The sequence below is a fragment of the Labeo rohita genome, unplaced genomic scaffold (assembly GCF_022985175.1).
Source record: "Labeo rohita strain BAU-BD-2019 unplaced genomic scaffold, IGBB_LRoh.1.0 scaffold_974, whole genome shotgun sequence".
Lineage (NCBI taxonomy): Eukaryota > Metazoa > Chordata > Actinopteri > Cypriniformes > Cyprinidae > Labeo > Labeo rohita.
In genome coordinates, this window is record NW_026129936.1 from 7,569 (window position 1) to 18,651 (window position 11,083).

The window sequence follows — 11,083 nt, forward strand, 5'->3', positions numbered from 1 at the left end:
TTCCTTAAGCATCTATTTCTACATGCCCTGACAATTCATTGTTACTTTCATTGGTTTAATTTAGTAAAATTAGGTTGATGTTAAACTATATTTGACTTGAATAGAACAAGTTATGATTTTAAAATGGGCTTGAATGTTTTGTGCCTATTCCTTTGGTAATAATTTAATTTGTTAAATAAGATATCTGTCATGATTTCTGTTTTTAAAAAGGCTTCAACAATCATGGCAGAATCTTCACCAATATCATTAAAAGCAGGAAAGACCAGGAGAAGCAGTTTGACCATACCTCCATGTCGGCCAGTAACCAGTGCTGTGCCCCACAATGACTTATTTACTTCCCTGATATGGTAATAGACATGGGTATTGTTTAAAATTACTTTCCAGGAATGTATGTGATTCATCTTCATCATTTCTATTTCCAGTCATGCCATCCTCCAGTGGTCCACTGACTGAGGAGCTTCAGTGCTCTACACTGTGTGCAGAATTATTAGGCATGTTGATGTTCTGCTCATATGTTTTTTCCAAACACATTTTACCAATTCCAAACCACATCAGTCTTAATAACTACTGTTAATTTTGTATTTAATCATTTATATGTGATATATAATTGTCCGTGAAGGCTGGAAGTGAAAAACTCCTTATATTCAGGTGTGCATAATTATTAGGCATGTTTTCTTTTACAGATAAAATGAGCCAAAAAAGATATTTAACCCAGACTGAAAAGTCCAAATTATTAAATGCCCATGAGAAGAATCCAATACTAATGCATTACAAGAATTTGCAAAGTTAAGGCTTGACCATTGGACAGCGAAATGCTTGTTGAGTCTGCATGGTCAGAAAAAACAGGTGGAGAAGAAAAGATGTATGTTAACTGCAAAAGAATTAGGAATTAAGGTGAAGAATTAGGTGTGACACCATCAGGAACCGTTTCCAGTTCTCCAGCGCCACCATTTTCCAGAACTGCAACCTACCTGGAGTCTTCAGAAGTGCCATGTGTCAGGTTCTCAGAGACTTTGCTTGGTAAAAAATCCTAAAAAATGCCCCTGACTTAATAAGAATAACAAGCTGACGTGTTGTGAAATACATGAAGACAGTTTTTTTTTTTTTTTTATAGGCTTTATAGACAGATGAGTTGAGAGTGACTATTGAAGGACAAGCATCACATTCTCTTGTACCTCTGATTCAAGAATTTATCTTCCAAAATCTGGCAGTAAGTTTTGGGAGTTCATGTTTAGTCTCCTATCCTGAAAAGTCTGACTTGCAGAGATGGGCTATTAAGACTATTAAGTTATTAAGACTGATGTGGTTTGGAATTGGTAAAATGTGTTTGGAAAAAAAATATGACCAGAACATCAACATGCCTAATAATTCTGCACACAGTGTATATGTCTGGACGTGTTCACTGATCCAGTCAGCACTCCATGTGGACACAACTTCTGCAAGACCTGTCTGAATAAGTGCTGGGACAACAGCCAGACCTGCAGCTGTCCATATTGTCAAGAAATATTCAACCAAAGACCTGATCTCAAGATTAATACCACACTCCGAGAGATTGTAGATCATTATAAAGTAAAAAGGGCTGTGAAAAATCAAGAGGACTATAAATGTCAGAAACATAAGAGATCTCTGGAGCTGTTCTGTAGAGATGATCAGACATGTGTGTGTCTAATGTGTGTTGTGAAGAAACACAAGAACCACAACATTGTTTCTATAGAAGAGGAGATTGAAGAGAAGAAGGTAGAAGTTGCTAAGAAAAACTGCTTCTAATGGTCTGATATCATGAGGAATCAAATTTTATTTGATCGTGTGAAATAAAAGTTCATCATGAAAATATTTTGTAAGATTCCTCAGAAGATAGCAGAAATCTGCAGTGATAAATGTGTTTGTGTGTTTTTCTCTGTCTATAGACTAAACTGAAGAATACACAGAAAGATGTGCAGCAGATGATCCAAAACAGAATCAAGAAGATTCAAGACATCAAACACTCAGCAGAAGTAAGAAAAGTGAGTTAATTTAATCAAATTTAAATATTTATTTTATATTGTTTAGATGCGTCACTTAGTCTAACAGCATGGTGTCTTTCCACTGTTTGTATCACTCTGTTTGTCTGTGTTTGTTCAGATTGTTAGTCTCTTGGTGACTTTGAAACCTCACATACTACTCATACTATTTCTCCCATTCTATTGGGAGAAATTTCTATCCTATTATAGAAATAGGAAGAGTAGTTTGCTAGTAACTGTTTTGTGACTGAGTCATTTTGAATAATTCACAAACAAATCACCACTACAGTGTGTTGTAATTTTGTGTGAAATCTCTTTGTTGATTGAAACAAATACTGAAAAAAGAATGACAATAATTTGCCTAAATGTAAGTTACTCAATATTAACTTGTTTGCTGAATAGTTGTATAAAAATCAATAGTAATATCACACTTGCAGTTCATCTTATCGACATGGCTGTGATTACCTGATCACTAGTGAAGTAATATCACACCGCTCCTCAACAAGACACATGATTTTAAGTATCATTTTTAATACTTCAATCGAGTTTAATACTTAGATTGAGGGATTTTGAAACTCCCCTAAAAACACTGAAGTATGAGCAATAGTAACACTGATTCTTGCCTGAGCAAACACCAGTAATAATTAGTTGATTGTCCTGGTTGAGCAGAGAGACACAGAAGAAGAGAAAACAGCCCATGTCGAGCTCTTCACTGATCTCTTCTGCTCCATTGAGAGATGTTAGACTGAACTGCTGGAGATGATGGAGGAGCAGCAGAAAACAGCAGAGAAACAGGAGCACGAGCTCACTGAAGATCTGGAGCAGGAGATCACTGAGCTAAAGATGAGAAACACTGAACTCATTTTACACTGTGTGCAGAATTATTAGGCATGTTGATATTCTACTCCCAAAACGTACTGCCAGATTTTGGAAGATAAATTCTTGAATCAGAGGCACAAGAGGATGTGATGCTTGTCCTTCAAGAGTCACTCTCAACTTATCTGTCTATAAAGCCTATAAAAAAACTGTCTTCATGTATTTCACAACACGTCAGCTTGTTATTCTTATTAAGTCAGGGGCATTTTTTAGGATTTTTTACCAAGAAAAGTCTCTGAGAACCTGACACATTGCACTTCTGAAGACTCCAGGTAGGTTGCAGTTCTGGAAAATGGTGGTGCTGGAGAACTGGAAACGGTTCCTGATGGTGTCACACCTAATTCTTCACCTTAATTCCTAATTCCTTTGCAGTTAACATGCATCTTTTCTTCTCCACCTGTTTTTTCTGACCATGCAGACTCAACAAGCATTTCGCTGTCCAATGGTCAAGCCTTAACTTTGCAAATTCTTGTATTGCATTAGTATTAGATTCTTCTCATGGGCATTTAATAATTTGGACTTTTCAGTCTTGGTTAAATATCTTTTTTGGCTCATTTTATCTGTAAAATAAAACATGCCTAATAATTCTGCACACCTGAATATAAGGAGTTTTTCACTTCCAGCCTTTTGGGACAATTATATATCACATATAAATGGTTAAATACAAAATTAACAGTAGTTATTAAGACTGATGTGGTTTGGAATTGGTAAAATGTGTTTGGAAAAAAAATATGACCAGAACATGCCTAATAATTCTGCACACAGTGTAGAATATGACAATAAACATGCCAGGGCCCCATGCTTGGGACAGCCCAGATCAGAACAAACAACTATACAACATAGTTTAAAACAATGTGGTCAAATAGAACAAGAAAGATTCAGACAGAGAACACAGAAAAACTGACAGAAAAATACAGAGATGAACACAAAACTCCCCTCTCTCCACACACAGCTCTCACAGAACAGGAGACAAATAGATCAGCTAAAATACTTGAAATAATAATTTCTGAACATTGACTCTCAGTCTTTATTCACTGGTATCTCATTGTTTCTTATTAATATTCATGAAAGTAATTAATGTAAATTACATCTCTAATGTCATAGAATAGCAAAGCTCTAATAATGGCAGGACACATTGTAACACACCTTCCCCATCTGCGTAACTGGAGTTTGTGGTGAGTAACTGGCGAGTGTCTTCTGCTAGTTAGCAAAGCATTAAAGAACTATATAATCTGCTAAGTGATGTTTTATTAACAAATTTCGGGAGGAGCATGCACAGATAATTAACACGGCCAATTCATCATCAGCAATCACACTCCCTATCCAGTCAGCACAAGAGAATCCCTACAAATAACCAAAGCAGTCTTACCGTCATTTTTTCTTGTCTCGCAGCACCCCCCCCACCACCCCAACTCCTCACCTTCAGCCCATTCCTTCCCCCTGGGCGCTTTGGGTTCGGGCTAAAATGCCTAGTTCGGACCCCTCTCCCTGGGCAGTGCCCCGGGCTCGGGAATGATTACCGAGCTCGGAGCCCTCTCCCGGACAGCACGCCAAATACTTGTTTACTTGTATACTATGTTTAAACCATGTGTGTTAAGCCTGTGTTAATTTGTGCCCCATGCACCCCTATACTCAGCTAAAGTACTGCACTACAATTTGATGAAAAAATTATTAAATATCAAAACATCATCACAAAATCTTTGTGAAGTTATGATTTATATTCTGTTTCCTCAGTGGATGTGACTCTGGATCCTGATACAGCTCATCCATATCATCCTGTCTGATGATAGAAAACAAGTGAGAGATGGAGACATTAAACAGAAACTCCCAGACAACCCAAAGAGATTTGATAGATATACAAATGTCCTAGGAAAGAGGGATTCTCCTCAGGGAGATTTTATTTTGAGGTGCAGACTGAATGGGATTTAGGAGTGGCCAGAGAATCCATTGACAGGAAGGGAAACATCAAACTGAGACCCAGTAATGGATTTTGGACAGTGATTCTGAGGAATGGAAATGAATATAAAGCCTGTGCTGATCCCTCTGTCTCTCTGTCTCTGAGAGTAAAGCCGCAGCGTGTCGGTGTGTTTGTAGATTATGAGGAGGGTCTGGTCTCCTTTTATGATGTGGAGTCCAGCTCTCATATCTACTCTTACACTGGTCAGTCTTTCAGTGGGAAACTCTATCCATATTTTAGCCCATCCATTAATGATAAAGGTAAAAGCTCAAGCCCACTGATCATCACATCTGTCAATTACAATAAATGAATTTACCCCAATATGAAATAGATACACTAAATAAAAATAATGACTTTTAAGAAAAAAAAATCTAAAACCAATAATGTGCTGCTACTCAAACAGTTAAAGTTTTTATTTAGTTACAGTGGTTGCCAAATTTATAAGAACAATAGTATTTTCACCGGCTAAAATGGTTTTAAGTCAGTTATTATCTTTTGCTGTAATGTGTCAGTAGGAAATATCAGTTTACATTTCCAAACATTCATTTTGCCATTAACTGTAATAATCCAGTGAAATTTTTGTTTACGCAAGGAGTCTGACAACAGCCAGTGCTCCACACAGAGATCTGATCTCATCATCATTATTCAGTGTGTCTGGAATGAAATGAAGAAACAGAGCAAACTGAGACAGACTAAATCCAGAAGAACTGTGCTGATTTGAAAGGACACAAATTTGAAACCTTGTAATTTATATTTTTTAATATTTTTTTTATGAGTCCTGTCATTCTGAACCTGCATGACTTTCTTCTCTGAAACACAAAAGTTTTTACAAAGATTTCTCTATTGGTCTACTTTAGTGTATCTGCAAACACTGAGACTGCGTTTGCTGCTGTTTTGTGTTTTGAGACATTAAAGATTTTTTACCCAGCTTGTAAAAGTGGTAGTGTAGTAGTGTTTCTCAGAGCAGGTTTCCACAGCTCATCTGAACCCTGGATCAATGAGAGTGATGACAAACAGACTGACCAACATCTGCAAGTTGAGCAGGATTTGTCTTGGAAATTAATAAGAAATGTCACCAAACAATTAAGCTTTTGGGCATCTGCTGATATCTCTTCTTCATGAACTAATAGAAACATCAGTATCAATACAAACAGACACACATCAACCAAACACACCAAATACAAAGATCAATGTAAATGCATACATACAGGAGGAGCTCTGACATCACTGGAGTTCAGTGAGAGATTCAGAGAAAGTGAAACTAACTTGATCAACAAAAATATAGAGGCCTGAAACGATCAACCTCTTTAAACAACAGAACATTTATCAAGCCATTCAAAGACTTGTGCACACATCTGATACTTACAGGTAAGTGATAGAAATATAAGAGAGATTATCCTGAACAGATTTCTAATTGAAGTGGTCTGGTTTAGTTGAATTTATGTCAAAATGGAATAAGGTGAACAGAGCCAAGTTTAAGCATGTCAGACATTCACAATCTACTTTAGTTGTTTACTGCACAGAAATGGTATCAGAATTGTAAAGTATGACATTTGATTAGTAGTAAAATTTGCTGTTCATGTAATTTTGTCACACAATATAAAGACGAAAGAAACAGGAAATAATGACCTGCAGACAGACTGAACACAAACCTGCTACACTGCAGCTGAAAGTTACCACTTTAATATAAACATTCATTCAATGATGATAATTCTATTAGATATTAGGATTTAAAATAAGTGAAACTTTTATTGCTTAGAGAACCATTCAGTCATTGAAATAAACTGATGTGAAAAATTAATATGAAAAATAAGTAACCCTACACTTTTGAGGCAAGATTTCATTTGTGCCTGAGTGACCAAATTTATGATGTATGTTGTATACATTTTTTTTTTTTTTTTTTTAAAAAAAAAAGCTTAAAGAGGGAAAGAACAATGGCAGAATCTTTGCCAACATCAACAAAACCAAGAAAATCCAGGAGATGGAGTATAGATGATAAGTCAATTACCCAGAGAACAGTATTTATATTCATGCAGCTTCATAAGGTGCATCATAGGATTCTTTAGAAACTATTGTTGATTTGTTTCTTTCTCTATCTGCTGTAAATCATCCATTTAAAACAGTAATAATCTTAATTATCTTCATAATCATTTCAAAATTTTAAGCAGAAGCTCAGAATTCAGTGTGTCTTTTAAGTGTACTAAACGTGAGACTAGAAGTGTAGGTGATTTATCTTCATCATGTCTTCTTTCCAGCAGTGTCATCCTCCAGTGGTCCACTAACTGAGAAACTTCAGTGTTGTATATGTCTGGACGTGTTCACAGATCCGGTCAGCACTCCATGTGGACACAACTTCTGCAAGACCTGTCTGAATAAGTGCTGGGACAACAGACAAACCTGCTGCTGTCCATATTGTAAAGAAACATTCAACCAAAGACCTGATCTCAAGATTAATACCACACTCCGAGAGATTGTAGATGACTATAAAAAGAAACGTCCTGAAAAAAAAAGTGAGATTCTCAGTGAAGTTGTGTGTGATATCTGTGAGGAAACAAATCTGAAAGCCCTGAAGTCGTGTCTGGTGTGCCAGAGCTCTTACTGTGAAACTCACCTGCAGCCTCATTTGAGAGTGGCAGGTTTAAGGAAACACAAACTGATGGATCCTGTGAGTAATCTGGAGGACTGTAAATATCAGAAACACGAGAGACCTCTGGAGATGTGCTGTAGAGTGATCTGACATGTGTGTGTGTCTGATGTGCACTGCAGCAGACCACAAGAACCACAACACTGTTCCTCTAGAGGAAATGAGTGAAGAGAAGAAGGTAGACGTTACTAACAAAAAAAGCTCTTTTAAAGGGCCCATATTATCTTGTGAAATTTAGAATACAGTGAATATCTGTATGATAAATGTCTGTGTTCTGTTCTCTGTCTATAGACTCAACTGATAAAGACACAGAAAGATGTGCAGCAGATGATCCAGGACAAAATTAAGAAGATTCAAGACATCAAAAACTCAGCAGAAATCAGAAAGGTAAGTTTAAAATAGTTTAATTGTGGTCCTCTGAGAGTCCTAATACAGGCAGCAGCACTGGGATTTTTCATTGTTTGTATCATTCCACCTGTCATGTTTTTTCACGTTTTTGTAGGAGAAGGTTCTGTGATCCCAGGAACATGCTGCTCACATGGTCAGTCACATGATGATCACATGGCTGTAAACAAAATGCTTGATTTTTTTTTTTGCTTGAACAATTAATAAATTGATATTTGTTTTAATAATATCAAAATAATGTTCTATTTGTTGTTAATGTAAATATCCTATTTTAAAATATGAAATATAAATCTATTTAATAAATATTTTAATATATTGCATTTAATATATCACCTCCCAGACAACACAGGACTGAGCTGGAGGGAAGGGATATATCCGTGTCCATAGTGGCCGGGCCGAGGGTCACAGCCAAAGCCTGAGCTTCCTGCGCTGCCATGGCTCCCCGAACTGCCTGATCCACCTTGGAGATCTTCCTTGTCCCAGTCCTGCACCAGCCTCCAGGGCGCCTGCCCCCTCGCGTGGGATGCACCTTCTGGGAAGGGGGAATAATGTCGGGCTTATGGACCTGTTTTGTGTTTGTCTTTGTGCCTCTTGCTATCTTGCTATAGATGAACACAGGATAGACATAATGATGGCAGAGTAGAACTGTTTCAGCAGCTCCTGTGGCAGGTTGAACTTTCTCAGTTGGCGGAAGAAAGACAGCCTCTGCTGGGCCTTTTTCACAATCGAGTCAATGTGATTGTCCCACTTTAGGTCCTTAGAGATCTGAGAAATGTTGGTATCCAGGAATCTGAATGACTCTACTGCAGCCACAGTGCTGTCCATGATGGTGAGTGAGGGGAGTGCAGGGGTTCCTCCTGAAGTCTAAGATCATCTCCATTGATCTGAGAGTGTTTAGCTCCAGGTTGTTAAGACTGTACCAGACAGCCAGCTGCTCAACCTCCTGTCTGTAAGCAGATTTGTCTCCTCCTGTAGTGATCGGCCTTCCACATTGTTTAAACTCTTTCCCCGAAGCTTATTTGAATTTTACTAAATAATCTTTTAATAAACAGAATCCTGAAAATGGGACTTTTCTTTTCATTTCTTTTATTCTGGATTTATTTTTCTACTACAAACTCTGCTTCTGTTGTCTGGATGCTCTGATTTGAAACTATATAGTGCCACCTAGTGAACATTTTTGCACCACTGCATTCAAATTTTAACCTACAGCAAATGGTCACCATTCATATTTGTTTAAAAGAAAATTACATTGTGTACAGTATGCCAAAATCTTTAGCTTATAATAATGTTTTCTAATTTGAGTGCTACGGGTAGGTTTTCACAGGAAACCTGAGCATGGCACGGCGTCATTATGTCACTTGTGTAAACATAAAGAAGGCGTCCCGGCCACTAGACTATATTGCTAGATTATATTGCATATGAGGATGCTGCAAGTGCTGGATCGTTTATAGCCTTCTCTCACAGCAGCTGAAAAAATGTAATTTATCAATTTGATGGCGGATTGTAATCAAGAAATATTATGTGTTTATGAAACACATGTGACTGAAATTAAATTACATTCCAGTTTTAAATGTGCATTTGATTACAGATAGTCCACGTGGGATTACACAAGATTTGTATTTGAAAGAGAATCAAAGCAAATGTTTTGGTACTCACATGTTTATTTAAAAAAAAAAAAAAAAAAAAAAAAAAAAAGAAAAAAAATTCAAATCTGATACAATTCCACACAGAACCCAAAAGTGCACTAGACAAAATTATTGGCACCCTTAACTTAATATTTGGTAGCACCCCCTTTGGAAAAAATAACTGAAATCAATCGCTTTTTCATGATACGATTCACACAGTCAAGGCATCCAGTGCCAGAACCAGAAAAACAAACCCCAAAACATCTTTGAACCTCCACCATGTCATTTTATTCAGAACTTTATTCTGTGGAGCACAAAAGAGGTTCAGAAATGTATTCATTTATTTTTTATTTGGTTCACTTGAGTAGGCAATACATACAAACACTGAGATTAATCTGATAGAAATATCAGGCTCAGTACAAAAAGACACACATGAACACAACACACTAAATACAGAGATAAATGTAAATGCATAAATACAGGAGGAGCTCTGACATCACTGGAGTTCAGTGAAAGATTCAAAGTAAGTGAAACTAACTTTGAATTTTGGTGCCTGAAGCAATCAGCCTCTTTAAGGAATATAATATTTCATGAGCCATTCAAAGACCCCTGTGGACACATCTGATACTCACAGGTAAGTGAAGAGAGATTGTCCTGAACAGGTTTCTAATGTAAGTGGTGTGGTTTAGTTGGGTTTATGTCAAAACTTGAATAAGTTAATCAGAGACAGGTTTAAGCATGTCAAACAGTCACAATCTACTTGAGTTTTCTTTTCTTTTCTTTTTTCTTTTTTTTTTTTTACTGCAAATGGTATCAGAATTGGTTTTAAAGTTTATAATTTGATTGGTAGTAGTTTGGTGTTTTAACACTTTAATATAAACATTATTTTAATGGTAATAATTTGCTTTGATGTTAAGGTATTAAGATATCAAGAAAATGTCTTGTTTAGAGAACTTTAACATTACTCTTTGTTAGCTGTTAATAAAATAGTCATTCACAGTTGTGAATGAACTGTGTATTCCTTGAAAGAAACTAATGTGAAATTATAGTAGTTATAATAATAGTTGTTGTTGCTTTCTTGAAAAGGCTTGAAGAGGGAAAGAACAATGGAAGAATCATCAAAAACCAACAAAAGCTAGAATATAAATAAGGGAATATAAATGATCATCCATGTAAGTAAGAAAATAATGAATTACTGCATGAATGACTTTCACTCTTCTCATAATTTTTCAAATGTACAGTTCAGGATATGACAGTAGTGCTTCACATTGGGGTACTGATCAGCTTGTCTGGGTTCATTTTGCAATAATGACTGTCTGACTGTACATGATCTCTTATATATTTAAATTTTTCAAATATTTTATCTATAGATACTCCTTACATTTAACCGGCTTCATAAGGTGCATCATATGATTCTTTATAAGCAATTGTTGATTTGTTTTTGTTTTGCTTTAAAAATAATAATTGTCATCAAATTTTATGTTGTATACATTATTTTGTTGTTGTATAAATTGTTTTATGTTGTACTAATTGTTTATTTTGTTTTTCTTGAAAAGGCTTGAAGAGAGAAAGTACT

General features: G+C 36.2%; 1 long non-coding RNA gene across 1 annotated transcript; it reads left to right on the forward strand.

The window, feature by feature from the left end:
* Positions 1–7,615: 7,615 nt before the first annotated feature.
* LOC127162579 (uncharacterized) lies at positions 7,616–8,877 on the forward strand. Its single transcript, XR_007827382.1, has 4 exons — positions 7,616–7,655; positions 7,769–7,864; positions 7,980–8,018; positions 8,223–8,877. It is a non-coding gene; the product is annotated as an uncharacterized LOC127162579 (long non-coding RNA).
* The last annotated feature ends 2,206 nt before the right edge of the window (positions 8,878–11,083 follow it).